This window comes from Fundulus heteroclitus, unplaced genomic scaffold, assembly GCF_011125445.2.
Source record: "Fundulus heteroclitus isolate FHET01 unplaced genomic scaffold, MU-UCD_Fhet_4.1 scaffold_47, whole genome shotgun sequence".
NCBI lineage: Eukaryota > Metazoa > Chordata > Actinopteri > Cyprinodontiformes > Fundulidae > Fundulus > Fundulus heteroclitus.
Window position 1 is genome coordinate 1786385 of NW_023396890.1, and position 16232 is coordinate 1802616.

At 43.6% G+C, this 16232-nt stretch overlaps 1 protein-coding gene across 3 annotated transcripts in view; it reads left to right on the forward strand.

Moving 5' to 3' along the window:
- The window catches only part of snx29 (sorting nexin 29), a 153328-nt gene that overhangs the window by 113644 nt on the left and 23452 nt on the right, over nucleotides 1–16232 (forward strand). The window lies entirely within an intron of this gene.

Consider the following 16232-nt stretch of genomic DNA (forward strand, 5'->3'; position numbering starts at 1 on the left):
AGTTGGGATTGGTGGATGGACTCCAGCATCGCAGCAGAACAGCCTCCATGTGTTGTGCACATATAGCCTGATTTCTTCTTCTCAGTAATGATCTGGAGACTGCTGTCCAGCCCTGGAGCGCGGATGAAGCGCAGCCCATCTGGTGTATTGGATCCTTCCCTTTCCCACAGCTATATCCGCCTAATGGCTCCCCGTGGAAACGGCTTTTGTTCTTAGCGGGCTAATGGATGGCCAAGGTTACCGGAGTCACTGCTGTTAAGGTGAGGCTGTGGAGCTGATTGAACGTCAAGCCGGTGTTTTTAAAGACCTGTGTGCGTCCTGAGGAGAGGCCGGGGGTCTGTTTAAAGCGCTCTGCTCCTCCGCCCGCTCACACTCGCACGGCTGAACCAGCGATCAGAGCAACGAGCTGGAGACGGAGCCTCTCACAGAGTTTGTGGATCTTTGAAGCAGAAGTCTGCGTTGGGTCACAGCAGCCTCGTGGTGGAAGAGAAGCCCGTTAAGAGCTCAGTTCTGCTCTGCGTACCGAGCAGGAGAGGCCCAATCAGCGCCGCTTTCCTGTCCCTGTTCATCTCTCCTCTGCAGCGCAAATTTCAGGGCATTACAGGGGGTCTGAGACTACTCATACTCCATTTTCTGCCTTTGCATTCATTTCAAGGTAACCCCCCCCCCCCTCCACCACCACCATATTCTCTGAAATGACTTCCATCTAAAGTGCAGGGAGGGTTGGGGATGGATGATAGCAGCCAGACAGTGATGGAGAGAGAGATTGATGCTGTTTCCCATTATAAGTGAGATTCTGCTTTTTGTGGCCTGTGGGCCTTCATCCCTCCATCTCTCCATCCTCTTCTTCGCTTTTGTCCTCTTCTGAAGCCATAATGACTGTATTAGACCCGGCGCAGCAGTTAGCGCCTCTGCGTTACGGAGCCTTGCAAAAATACTTTAGCAAGGAGTTTTTTTTTTCTTTGTTGCAGATTTTCTCACATTACAACCACAAATGTCAGTGTTTATTACTGCAATTTTAGCACAAAGTGGCGTATAATGATGAAGTGGAAGGAAAAGGACAATTTTCTCACAGAGCGTGGAAGTTGTGGCCTGCATTTGTATTCAGCTCCTCCCTGAGTCAGTACTTTGTAGAAACGCTTTCCTCTGCAGCTTTGGACACCCAGAGACTGTTGATTTTAAGAAACTCACTTATGTGAGACTCGGATTGTCAGTTTTCCTTTCAGACGATGCTGGTAGCCCAGCGTCTCCCTCCCAGGGGAGGAGCCCCGGTCATACAGGCTTACATGCGTCATAGATAATTATAATGACTGATTGTGAGAGGTTGGGGGGTAGAATCTGTGCTTTAGGCTTTCAGATCCTCCTTCAGGGCGATGAACATAACGTCATCTCTGATTTTTAATGTTGATCCTTGCAGGTCAGTCCGTTGTTTCAGATAGTTGATTAATTAATATCATTAATTATCATCACCGGATAGTTTGCTGACACACCAGAGTGCGTTGTTCTTAAAATTCTTTCTTATTCACCCGTTTTAGCCTCAGGACAAAAAAAGAGAAAGAAAAAACAGCCAGACTGAACGCTTTTGTCTGTTTTTCTGTGCAAAATAATAAAGCCATGACAGATTAGATGGAGATCGTCTCTGAACATCAGGTCTCCCCACAGATTCTCAGTTGGATTCAGGCCTGGACTTTGACTAGACCGTTCTAACCCCTAACATCTCTGACTGCATGTTCAGGTTGGTTCTCCTGCTGGAAGGAGAACCTTCACCTCAGTCTCAGGTTCTCCTGCAGCCTCTAACCGGTTCTAGGATGGTCCTGATTTATCTCCATCCATCTGAAGCCCACTACTGGCAGCACATAGGCTTTTCTGTATGTTTGTCCATCTGCACAGTTATTCCAACCATAATATCCATTTATAAAAACAATAAGGAACAATGTGAATAGAGCCTGAAATGCAGAGGTTCTCGTTTGCTTTATTTCCTTTTCTATTCCACCTTCTTTGGTTTGCCATCTTCTGTTTTTTCTTTTTCCTCTTTGCCTTGACCTGCAGGCCTTGGTAATCAGGATCCAGCCAATCAGGACAGGCGGGCTGAGATGGTGGAGCCGCTCCTCCACAGCCTAACGAGTCTTAGGTCTGACCTTAACACCACAAACAGACCCACAGGGAGGATTAGGAGCTGCTCTACTCAAAGATCTGGTTGTTTAAATCCTGCAGCCCTCCTGCATCTCCATTAGCGCTCCAGAATGAACTCTTCAATGTAAACTGAGGGTGTAAACCAGCAGATAGAAGCATGGCATTAAGCTAGCAGCTCAGGTCCACCACCCAGCAGCTGTTTTACATATACATCTACAAGATATATGTGCATATATTTCAAATGAGCAATTCTCTTTGATCGGCAAAAAGCTGAGCTCATAATTTCAGCAGAAAGTCAAGCGGCCGGTGTAAACTCCTCGGTGCTTTAATTATGCTAATGGGCCAGAATACGCTGCTGCAAACTTCACTCTCACTCGTTTGTCTGCCTCTCTCTGTCCTTCACACTTTGTCCACCTCCGTACAACTTCAGCGCGTTGAAAAGATGCTCCTGGTAAACAATGTGGGCATGTGTTTCCACACAAACGTGCATTTTTCTGCAATCTGCTCTCTCGCTGTGCGACTTCATCTGCAGCTGCGTGAGAAAGAGACGGAGTCCCGGTTACGAGCAGTTGCGTAAACCGTCCCTCCTGTCCCTGCGCCGCCCTTTAATATGCAACACATAAATCAGCCGATGAATAATTGACCTGGATAGATGCATCGGCGCCTGCGTTGGTCCGTGCCCCCCCCCCCCAGAGAAAAGGAGGGCGTGAAATGTGTTTAATTCCTGTGTCAGCCGGTGGATGAGGCGGGGTTAACTACACTCTTCCCATCCAGACCTGCTCGGTGCCGGCGGCTCTGATCCACCAGCGGCTCGCTCTCCCTGCTGCTGCGCCGCCTCAGCTATGCAGATGAGGCGATGCATCCATATGTATTAATATGAACTTTTAATTCATGTATTTGGGTAACACTCAAAGACAGATGAGCGTTCTGGTTCTGGATGTGGGCTCTGCTCCCAGTCCGCCGCTGCCGCTGTGCACGTGCCCGTGTGCACGGCGGTGATTATGGTTATGATAATGGCCGGCTGGTGATGGAGGGAGATGACTATTATGCTGATGATGGTGATGATGAATGTTTTACAAAGACGATGATGATAATTACAACTGTTGTCTTGGTCGTGCATCCATCAGTCAGAGATTGAGCGCCCTCGGGAAGGCGCAGAGGGAGCGTTCGCCGCAGCACCGGCTCCTCGTCAGCTTCATTTGCATTACATTTCAATTTCAGGCACTTTAGTCGGTGCTGTTATCCAAAGCGATTCACAATAAAGAGGTTGAGATGCTGTGGCGCTTTCCGTTGCACTTGAAAACTCAAAGCTGCTGATGGGCGTTTGTTGGCAGCTGCGGGACTTAAATCCACTGACCAGCAGGCTTAGAGAGGAGAGGAAGTGCTCAGATGGTCAGAATGCAGGAAAACGAGTAAAAGTAGCAGGACATAAAAGACGCGTCTGATCTTCTGCACGAATCAAACCTCAATAGATAAAAAGCAAAAGCTTCCTCTGATTGTTCACCAAGCAGAGATTAGTGCACCGTGGGGAAGCTGTGTGTGAAAAACTAAACGTACGTCAGGATTTATGGGCAGGTAGCGTCTATCAGAAATGAATCTTTGCTGCATCGCTTCAGCTCATCAACGTTTGCAGGCGTTGGTTTCTGCACGGCTGTCTCTGCTCCCACCTCTGCCTTTCTTCCAGCTAGAAGTCTGGACTTTTTACTTCACTGTAGATCTGCTGCTGTGTCTGGGGCTATTATTATTATTATTATAAATTATATTCTAAAAGCCTACCTGCCTTTCTTCCTTACTATTTCTTGATTGAATAAAAATCTCTTTAAAATCTAGAGCTGCCAGAGTTTATAATATTTTTGACTGTAACTTTATTCTCTTTTAATTTTCTGACATTTGGGATCTGCTTCTGGTCCATTCCTGGAGTCTATTTAGCAACAAGAATAAAGCGCTGATGGATTTTTGGATTTTTGGTGATTTGTGACGATCAAAGCAAACGGTGTTTCTGTAGGACGTCTGAAAATAACCATAGAGCTGTTTATTTGTTGAGAAAGTGCTGCACTGAGCTTTAATGTTTATAATAATCCAGTTTAAACAGACGTCATCGTCCTCAGTATATTGAAGTAATCTAGGCACAACGTGAAATAAATAAATAAATACGTCTTTTTCTGTTGGGTTACACCAGAAAAAGACGTATTTATCGTTGTTGGATCCCGCACTGCTGACATACAACATGCAATGACCTTCTAGGGGGCGAATCCCTTATAGAACAATAGGAGAGTCACTGCTCCTGGTTGTCTTGTTATTCTTTTATTTATATTGTACTCATAAAGCGCTTTAACTACAGTCGTTCCCACCCTGACGGTGGTGAGCTATGCTAGCAGCCACAGCTGCCCTGGGGCGGACTGACAGAGGCGGCCAGATATCAGCTCCACCGGACAGCGAATGTCTTGCCCAAGGACAGATAGACTGAGACGGTCGGAGTGCTGGGATCAAACCGGCAACCCGCCTATTACAGGACAAACTCTGTAACTCCTGTAGCGACAGATATTTAGTCTGGTTTGCCCTGAGCAACGAGTCAGAAACTCACAAACTGGATATTTTGCTGGTGCCTCAACAGGCCCAGGCTGTCAGCGACACTCTTCAGTGTGGAAGTCATGAGGAAGACTCAAAGTTGGGGATTTTCAGTATGAGTGAGGCTTTAAAAACTAAACTCCAGAGAAACAAAGTGATCTAAGCAGCTTTTCTTCTGCCTGTCTGTGGATCATCCAGGCTACAGGGGAAAGAGAGTGAACCCTTCAGCAGATAACAGGAAGGTGTGACCAGAATGTTTTCCACTACATCTGAGCCACGTCACCTTCAGAGGTGCGTCCTGAAACCGGCAACCCTTCCTTTGTCTTTAGATATTTTAGATGCTGGGCAGCCTGAGCCGCGGCCTCCTGTAGGAGCTTTAAAGGCACGTTTACCAGGTGGAAATGTGACAAAGCTCTCCTTCCTGGTGGGGACGCTGGGATTAGGAGGCCCTTCCAGGAAGTGATGGGAAGCGTGAAGATCTCCTCCTCGCCTGACAGACGTCTTGATTTGATCTCGACACTAACCCAATTTGTCAGGATATGGCTTCCCTTCTTTGCCCTTCTCCCAATCTCCTGTTTCCCTCGTTACTTTTAATGTATATTTACCCAGTTTCTTTGTCTCTCTAATTGCCTTCCTCTCCCTCTTATGCTTCATTTTCCTCCTCCCTCCCCTCTTACTCTCCTTCCCATTCAGCTCCGCTTTGCTCTACATCCTCTGTTCCCCGCCCTTGCCCTCAATCATTTGCTCACTGACTTCCTCGCTGGGCTCGCAGCCCTTTCACACGCCCTGTCAGCGGCTCATTCCCTCAAATGAATGAGGCGAGAGTGAAAGAGCATCTCACCGTGACTGAGAAGGGACAAAGAGGGAGCTGATGGAGGAGCGGGGAGGTGGACATGACCGGGAAGCCGTCGTGACAAAAGAGATAAGAGACGCATTTTGATCGGTTTTCCTCTGGCGGGGATCGCAGCCCCCCCCCCCCCCCCCCCTCGTCTCGTTAAAGGGCCAAACCAAATTAAACGTTTACTGGCGAGCAAATTAACTTTAATACCACTAAGTAACTTAGACAATTTGTTGGCCTGATTTCATTTCCACCGGTTTGTCCCTGAATTACGTTTCTAGATGGAGAAAGTAAAACAGGAGACAAGAATAACATTTTCAAGCATTTTCACAAATTATTTTATTTTATCAACTGAACACGGTGCCAAGATTACAGATGGGCTTCCAGTAAATATGTTTAACAACACTTGCACTGGTGAAATGAAGGAGTATTAATGTCCCCCATGCTAGTTTGGTATTCCAGTGACAGCAAGAGACCAATAAATGAAACAAAAAGATGCATTTTAGCAAAACTGAGGCGGGCCTTAGTGTTGTTTTGGGTCAGCTGTGGTTCTGGGCTTGGAGGCCATTTCTGCTTCTTTCTTATCGTTGAATCCTGACTTCTGACCTTAGATTCAGTTCAGTTCAATTCAATTTTATTTATATAGCACCAATTCATGAAACATGTCATCTCGAGGCACTTTACAAAGTCAAATTCAATCATATTATACAAATTGGTCAAAAATGTCCTATATAAGGGAACCAGTTGATTGCTTCAAAGTCTTGACTAGCAGTCGGTGATGGGGCAGTGAGTGCTGCAGAGCTTCAGGTGTTGTTCTGGGTTCTTCTGGGAGCTCCTGGATGGGTCGTTGATGAGGTTCTGGAGGGATTCTGGTGGGTCGGCCTCTCCTGGGAAAGTTCTCCGCTGTTCCATGTTCTCTCCATGTCTGTATCATGTTCTCTCTGAGGTTCTCTGGAGTCCAAAGCCTTAGAAATGCACCTGTGTCCCTGTAACCAGGCTGGCAGAGGACGTTGCTTCTCATCTGTTCTTGAATTGCTTCACTTTGGACGATGAGGTTCTGCTTTTTAGATCTTTTGACCCACTTCATGTTGTCAGACGGGTTCTGTTTAACTGATTTCTGAAGTCTGGCAGTAATGAAGCCGTTATGAACCGAAACATTTAGGTTAATCACAGTAAGTTCATAACTAAAGGGAAATACTAATATTTTAGCACTGGATCAGGTTGGTTTGGGTTGATTCTTACATTAATACATGAAATCTTCATTTAAAAAGCTGAAATCCTCGCCTCATATTAAACCTTGTTCGACGCCAGGCGGCATCAGTTCTGGGTAATTTACCTCCTGACAACAGAGGAATCCACAGCTGGAGCTTGGCTCCTCTAATTTCCAGGCCAGGAAAATATTATGTGCAGGAAATGTTGCAATCTAGACGTGCAGGAAATTTTAATTTCCAGCTGTGTGTCTGATGCAGAAACACATGCATCTGCAGCCTCATGGTGAACTTTCTGCAGGTCAGTAGAAGATCTGGAGCAGACGGTCCTGTTGGCTCGGCTGAAATGACGGATGTCTTCCTTCATCTTCCTTCATTCAGGGAAACAGAAAACACAACGAGCTCCTTCTATCATTTAAATTTTAAAACGTTCACACACTGCGTTTTATTGCGTTCTCACATTTACAGGCCAATAGGAGAAAAAAAACATTATTTTACGAGCCTGATTGTACATATGTGAGATTTTTTAAAATATAGAATAATCATCTGGATTTTATTAAAGACTGTAAATGTTTTCCAGAATTTAGCGACAAAGTTGAGGGTGAAGTTGCTCATTTCAGACATTTATTAGAACAGTGTTCTTTGTGGTATTAAGACCTTACCTGTACCTTATGGACCAGCAGCAGTCTTTATTTTTTTCCTTTATATTTTACTTTCTCTGCTTTGTCTTGGTTCTTCCCCCGTTTTGCGCTTATATGCCGGTTTGCTTTCCTTATTGAGGAAGACGTAAAGTTGTCCGTGACTCTGAGAGGCAACAACACTTTTATTGCTCCAAAGAGCCTGTTACATATTCGCTCAATCAACTTTACTTTGTACGATTTGTCTCAGTGGTGTGCATTTAATTAATACATTTCCATTTTGATCGTCTCGATTCACTGAACTCTCTTTCTCTCTCAGCATTTGGACTAATTACCATTCATTGACTATTATTCCTGCTGTCTCTACCTGTTTTTAATTATTTTCCTTTATCTTTAAAGTTTAGTCCAAGTGGCAGAAGGTTTCAAACATGTTCACCAAATCTGCTGCTGTTTGTTTTTGGATTTGGCTAAATCATCTTCTTATTCTTAAAAAAGATTTGCTCTTTATAACTGTGTCAAATAATATGCAAAATATGGTTATGGGATGGGTATCGATAAGGATTTATCAGTACTACTATTCTTAACGATACTCCTTATCGACTGTTTCCAACTTCATTTTAAGAAGAAGAACCCACTTTTCAATAAGGCTACTTTGGCTCTGAAGTGCTCAGCGCTATCTGCATGATGCTTCTTTGAAATGAGCAAAAATAAAATCAATATTTGTTTATTTCACACTGCCTTTCGTTTCTTACAGCTCTGTCATGATTTATATCATCTGGCTAGTCATTTTACTTCTATTGAGATGTTAGCATGCTAACATTTAGCACGTTCATTTTGGAATGCTAACATTTAGCACATTGATGTTAGCATGTTAACATCTAGCATGCTAACGTTAGAATGCTAACATTTAGTAATAGTAATATAGTAGTATTAGCGTAGTATTTAGCACGTTAATGTTGGAATGCTAACATTTGCACACTAACATTAGCATGCTAACATCAACATTCTAAATGTTAACATGCTAACATTTAGCATGTTGATCTTAGCATGCAAACATTTAGCATGTTAATGTTGAAATGCTAACATTTAGCACATTGATGTTAGCATGTTAACATTTAGCATGCTAATGTTAGCATTCTAAACTCAATACGATGATTTCTCAGGACTGGTGTCGCCAAATTCTGTGCTAATTTTCACATATTCTCTTCCTGATTTGATTTCATTTACAAAGAAAATAAGCCTTGACATTTCAAATACTTTTTTCCCCCCCGTCTACATGTTTACCTTGACCCGATGCAGTGGCGTCCTGATTGCTGCGCTCAGCTAGCATGCAGCAGTCAAACGTCTGAGTCTTTGGTCAGTCCTCCTCCAATGACCAACAGAACAATAAGATAAAAGTCTTTTCATGAACAGAAAGTGTAAAAAGAGCTCCAATCTGACGACTTTCCACAAATCCCACGATTCGCACGGTGAAGAAACGCAGTAAATATCATGGAACAGGAACGGATGGAACTGATGCCTTTCATTTCCTGCCCTTTGCCACCGTCTCGCTGCGCCCCTCTTAAATCCTCCTAATGAGTTCTATTTTCTGCCTAATTAGGTAAATGGACGGGCCTACAATGATCTGTGAAGAGAAGGGGATGATGACATGAGATGATGCTGCTTTGCTTTGGTTGGAGCTGGTTTACTCCCTGGCTTTGCTCTCTCTCATCCCTCTGTCTAAAAATACACCCACTCATACCCACTGACTGGTTGCTCTCATGTCTTTTGGGGTATTTTTTTTATAAATTAGCTCAAATCAGAGCTCTATAACTCAGCGCTGATGATAATTTCTTTACTGACTACTGTTTTCTTTCTTGTTTAACTTTATATCCTTTTTAAAACTGATTCTCTTACATGTCTAAAAGTTGTATGAGTCGCCCTTCTACAATCGGACTGTAAAGGTTTCCGCTACATCTGATAATTTGGTAGTTTGGCTCACCAGAACTCCGTCCTCTCTGGTGTATATCTATGCTGTGGTGCTGGGAAAGGTTTCTCATGCAGAGTTCTTACAGTTTGCTGCGTTGACACATCGAGGATCAGCAGACCCGGGTCGTCTCTGGGAGCTGCAGCGGAGAGAAGTGGATTGTTGTCCTCTGCACTTCATGCATTTCTCTGCTGTTGCTCATAGCTGCTCACATGTTCAGGGCTGGAGTTTCCTCTGGTGGAAGATCCGGTTAAATGGGAAGTAAAGAAAAAACTGCAGCTGTATCTTCACAGATGTCCTCTTTAAAATCGTTTCTGAACTTATTTCATGGCTCTAAGGAAGGACTGATTGGTGAAACTGCAGAATTGTGCAGAAGGTTTGATTCTTTTCGTTCTCCACGTCCAAAATCTGTAAATCAGACCAGTTTGCATTTATTGATGAGTGTTCCTGGAGAGTTGAGGACGAGGAAAAAGTTCTGGTTCAGTTTAAAGTTGGGTCAGCTCCTCTAACCTCTAACTTCAAAATGCATCGAAGTTAGAGGTTGTAACTCCCCACTTCTTTGTGCTCACATACTCTATCATATAATATTATATAATATGGCTGCAAGCACTGCAAAGTCGCTCTCATTTACGTAAATGCAGTCTTTGCCATTAACATTTAAAAAATGTTACTGAAATGTGGCCCACTAAGACAAAACTCATAAGCAGATTTATGCCGTTGATGCTTCACTTTGATGTTATTTTATTCAGGCACATTATCGGCCGCCAAAAGCTGCACGCCTGTAAGTTAAAGATGGGTTTTTGTGCTTTTATTTCCTCCATGCTGGTGTGCTTGGTGGTGAGACAGAAAAGGTAAACATGGCAGTTTTTCTTCCTCTTTGGTATCTGCTGCCTCTGCTTTCAGCAGGCGTCCCCTCGGCTGCCTGCAGAGCCATGCATGCTGGCACAGCTTGGTGGAAACCTTCACCTCTCATGGGATTTGCATTACCCTTTAGCTTTTATATAGTTTAAAAGATGTAGTTTAAATAACTGCATTGATGATCTTTAACCAAAGTTGACCGCAGCGTCTGCCGACAGATGTGTAGACGACTACTATGCTCCGTCTGAAAAGGTTGCTGCTGTCGTTCCACGCGTCTAGCTCAACTCGTGCATGAAATGACACGTCGCCTTATTTGGAGAGAAAACCTATACAGCAGAGAATTGGCATTAATTATGCATGAAAGCGTCCTTTCCCATGAACAGGTTGAACCTTACTAACATTGAAATGAACAGATTCCCTCGGTGTGCAGGTTGTCATTGCAGCTACACCAGCTCTGCTGAAGGAAACAGCTTTCTGTGCCTAAATCAGTCTCAGTGGACACATGCAGAAAACCTGCATGATACTAACCGTACCTATGATTAAACAATTGCATTTCCCTGACATTTCGCTTTCTTGCGACGTAGCCAGAGGCTGACAGCAGCTGACTGAGTCTGTGTGAAGCAGCTGATATGTGAAAGTAAATTATAGCATTACAGCACTTAAAATAAACGCCCAAGCTTACACTTACTGAGGATGTACTTTTATCAAAGAGGCTTCCTCTGGTGCCGTAATGGGCCTTTTAAATGCTCACAATGGAAGTGGGTTTGTCACAGTTCATCACATCAGACAAACCCCATCAACTCGCTTTCACTTGATCCTTCTGAAACTTCATTAAAGACCCTGCCACTGTTTCAGCATGGGTTTCTTTGGGACTTATCAGACACTTGGTGCTTAAATATTAGGAAAGCTGTGTGGACGTTGCAGACGTTTCTGACAGCAGTAATGATGGAGGATGTAGTGATTGTGAAGGGAAAGGGGGTCGGCTGGTAGATGATGTGGGTGATGTGTTGCTGTAAAGAAGCACGCTGATGAGACCGTATGAAGAATCACGTCGTTTTAAGGGTTTATGTGCCGACCCCTAACCTAAATAACTTCTGCCTCAAATTCCTATAATCTGGCATCAGGATGTTCGTTATAACGTAGAAAGCATTCACACATTTACCTTCACACGCATGAACCCGAGCATCGTCCCATTCTTATTAATATGAATATTAATATGAAGAAGATCCACCATGTGCAGCTTTAATTCTCCTAGGAAAGGTTTCCTAACAGTTTAGGGAGTCTTTGTGGGAATTTTGAACAGTTCTGCCAGAAGCACATGAGAGATCAGAACAAAACCAGGGATCACAGTCGCTGCCTGATCCGTCTAAAAGTCGCTCTATCGACTTTAGGCCAGAACTCTGTGCACGTTGCTCCGGTTCTTCCACATCAGAGTTTCTCATCCACGCCTTCATGGACTTTGCTTTGTGCTCTGGTGCTCAGTCATATTTTAAAGGTGGATAAATTCCCACAGAGTTGACAGCATGAACTTATCCAACATGTCTTGGTTTTCTACAGCGTCATGAGTTCTGTTCATTGCAGCTAACGGGCCTCGCCCAGATCCTGAAGAACCGCTCTGAACCATAATGCTGCCTCCACTAACCTTTACAGCGGATACGGCGCAGTCAGAGACGTACGGTTCTCCTGACGACGACCAAACCCAAACCCGTCCTTCGGGTTAGCAGACGGAGAGGCTGGGTTCTCCAGAGAACATGTCTGCTCTGCTCCAGAGTCCAGTAGCGGCGCGATTCACACCTCTGCACCTTATGATAAAGATTCATTCTTAGCAGTTTAGCTCCAGCTGTACGGAAATGTGCCATTTGTCCTACTTGACATTATTTCACATATAAAAAGCAGTTAAGGCTGCAGTCTTTTCCTTCACTTTGCCCCCCCATCAAAATCATAATTGTAAGCTACAAATGTGTCACAGGTTACATGTCAGAGAAAAGCGAGCAGCTATAATTGAGTTGTTGGAAATTGCAGTTATTTGTCACAAGCTGGAATTGTCAAGGTGGCGTTTGCTGAAATGTAAAAGAAATGAAAAAAAAGGACAAAATCACAGAAACAATGATTTCAGTTTAGTCACACAAGCTTAGATTAGTTAGATTTTTTTGTATTGTTTCAATCTGACGCTGTTTAATTTCTTTAAACATAAAAATTTTATCAGCAAACGAGTTTAAATCAGAGGCAGCCGGACTTTCGCTCAGTTCAGATTTAAGCCTGTTTGCTGTTGCGATGACCCGGATAACTGAACATTTGCACAGGCACTTTGATTTAATCTGTGAACAGGGTTTTATGCATAAATTTACTTAAATTTTTTAAACAAACCTCTGGGATCCAGGAGACTAGAGAATATAAATTTAAAACCATTTGCTTATTTAGGATTTCTGCTTAACGGTTTAGGTCCTTTTTTGTTTTATAACTCATGAAATGTTTTCAATGACTTGTGTTTATGGACTAAAGGCAGAATGAGATGAGGCGTTGAGCCTTACCACGAGGTAAGAGTGGGTATTAAGTTGTGCCCACACTTAAGCGTTCCTGTCCCACCTGATAGTTTAGCATATTCACGATGAACCTTGGCTAAACGAGGCTGTTGTTGATTTTTTTTAGAGACATTGAAATATTGCCTGGTATGAGCATCACAACTCTAAGAGGCAATATATAGCTCACATAATCACTGCCACCATAAAATGCATGGAAGCACAACTTAAATGACACATCAATGACCTTATCACTACTATGTTAGTCTACTGTATGCAGACGCTCTGTCTGCACCGATGAAGATTCATTGACTGTTTGGCACCAACTGACCACTAAACTGTCAATGTGTTTAATGTGGAAGAAAATAAGATGAGATTTATGCTGCATTCATTTTACCTCAGACGTCAGAACCAGGAGCTGGGAATGGAGTAAACCTGAATAAGCAGCGTTATAGTTAACAGAAATAAACAAAATAAAAATTAAAAGGTCTGGATTTTAATGTGGTGATGGCCATGAAAGCTGGTTTGTTCGTAGCACTTCTTATAATCATCCTTTAAAGTTGTACTTTCCACAGGCAAACACCACTTTTAATTTGTTCAGTTTAGCATTGCAGTCGCTGCATGAAGCATTGTTTTTATACTTTTATGATTGTGTTGTAAAATAAACATGTTTTTATCACAGCTTCCTGCTGTTGATGCGAGGAGCGGCCATGTTGGATCTGACTATAGGCGTTAAAAATTTTCCCACTTTCCGCGGGTAAAGTCAAACTTTAGCTGTTCCAGTTGTTCCGACTGCAGCATAATTACCCCTCGTTTCCCATTTGGCTCCATTTTATTTATCTATGCAATTTAAAAGAAGCTACCAGGATTTCCTCTACTTGTTAAAATGTAGTTTTTAGTTTTAAAGTTTAGCACCCTGTGTTGCACTGGGAAATTCCAACTTGAATACATTTTAATAACGAATGCTTTAGAGAAGAAATGAAGATAATAAATGAAGATAATTATAGTATTTCACTGGACCAGGTTATCATGTGTGGATGTCCTGCTAGATCAGGTCCGATAGGCGCACATATTAATAAGATCTCTAACTCCAGTCAATGAAAGTGTTCTTGTTCATCAAACTGAATGACTAATTTAAGGAGGTAAAATCTCCCTTAATTTGATTAAAGTTCACTTGAATTAAATAATTAAGTAATTCATAGTATCAGGACTTTATCTGATATTTGACAGAAAAGGTCAAATTTTATATAAATCTGTATCAAAGCAACAAAAATCGTCGGTCTTTTACTTCACTGAGCCATGATGGGCCTCGTCTCTCCTCATCATGTCAGCCATTGTGGTCCGTTTGTCAGCTTTGGGTTTCTGCTGTTTTACAGCTTCCGCAGTGCGACTGTAGGCCAGTACATCCAAAATATGTGAAAACAACACAAATACGTTGGAGTCTTGGTTCCCACCAAAGTACGGTCCGTTTCCTGTGGTATTAACTCCTGGAGCTGCAGCCGGTCAGGCACCAGTTCTGTCTTAGTTTCTGCTGGTCAGTAATGAAGGTTGTTGGACTTTAGTGGACTTTAGTGGACCTTAGTGGAACTGTCGTGTTTCACTGTGAAGAGGAAATGTTCAGGCTGATGGGCTGTGCCAGTTTTAATTAATTTTGGACTCATTTGAGCAGACCTCCTTCTTCTGCATGTTTGCTGAGTCTCCTTCGTACCGCCAGGCGACCTCCATCTTGGGCTTGTTTTGGGTTCCTCTAACTAGATTTCCTTAAAGGCCAGATTTGTTGAGTGTGAGAAAGTTGTTGAGTCATCAGATTCTCCACCTGAGCTGTGGGTCTCTGCAGCTCCTCCAGAGCCACCATGGTCCTCCTGCTTCTCTGATCAATGCTCTCCTGGTCCAGCCTGTCAGTCCAGGTGGACGTCCATGTCCTGGTAGGTCTGCAGGTGGTCCATCCTCTCTCCAGGTCCACATGATGATCAGAACTCTGGGAGGTTCTGTAGAACCTGACCTGCTGGAAACTGGACCAGAACTTTCTCTGCTGGGTTCCTCTGTGTTGTTGGTTCTCTGATGTTCACCTCTGAGGTCAGAATCAGAACCTCGACAGTCAGATTCACATTAAATGCCACACCGCTGCACTCTGGTTACTGATTGGGTGACTTCTGAGGCAGCTTATTAAACTGGGCTTTATTTGCAACAAGCAAGATATTGTTTTTATTCCGCCTCTTAATTATGCGCTCCTGTCTATGACATAAATCAGAATAATCAGACATACTTTAATAATCCCAGGGGGAAATTGGGGGAAATCTGAGTAAAACAGATTAAGGTTTGGTGCTGCCACTTGAAGACGTTTAATGACTTTAGCAAAGGTTCTGTATCAGTCGGCTGGTTTCCATACCATAATCCATGGACGTCCATATGAGGAGCTGATTCTGCAACCTATCTGATCACATTGTGAGGTAAAAATGTGGAGCTGCGCCCAGCAGCCTCGCTGGTGGTGTAAAGCAGGCTGTAGGTGGGCGGAAGGAGATGCGCTAATTGTTTAATTAGGAGATGGAAGCGCTCGCTTTCACAGTCTATCCTGGAAGCGACCGCAGTGTTGTCCTCATTCAGACACAGGAGAAGTGACCAAAATAGTTGTGTGAAGAATGAGTTGGAGAGGAGAGTTCAGTCGCTGCTTACTTTCTCACCCCCACGCTCTTGGACAGTAGCTGCTGGAAGTGGCTTTGGGTGGCAGCTTGTCAAGTGTGGAGAAACGCAGGAAGCAGCAACTTTTCTTTTTAGGTTTTACAAACCTAAATCAGGACAATACTGAAAGGAGAACCTGTTAGAGGCTGCAGGAGAGCCGAAACTGAGGTGGAGATTCTCCTTCCAGCAGGAGAACCAGCCTGAACCTGCAGCCTGAGATGTTCTGGGTTAGAACGGCCTAGTCAAAGCCCAGACCTGAATGAGTAACTAGGCAGGGTTGCCTACTGGAGTTTTTATTCAGTCCGGTTAAACTTCAACTATGTTGCAAAGAAGAATGAGAAAAATTGTCTGTTGATCCCCAAAGATGCCTATATAAAGAACTGAGTTAATACAAATGCGCGCCACACTTTTCAGATTTTTATTTTTAAATCATTTCTGAAAACCGTGAAGCATTTTAACGTCCTGAAATGAGAGGAAGTTCCAGGCAGAAACGAACAGAACAGAGAGCTTGTAGTGCAGCGCTGCAGCAGTGAGCATTATTTTTGCTGCTGCTGCGCCGTCTGCATCGTCACGCTTCTCTTTTCATACGGTCCAGTTTTCCACCCGGTTTGTTTCTAATGTGTTTTCGGGGATTGTTAAAAGCTGTTGAGCTCTGTTTTGTGTGTCTGGGTGGCCTGTTTTCCCTCGGCGAGAATAAAACCCGACTCTCTCCTCTTTTTTTCCTCTCTGTCTTCTAATAGCCTCATCTCTCCTTCCCTCTCTCCGCTCCCTCCATCTTTCATGAGTCTGAATAAAGCAGCTAATGGTGCATGGAAATGGTGGCAG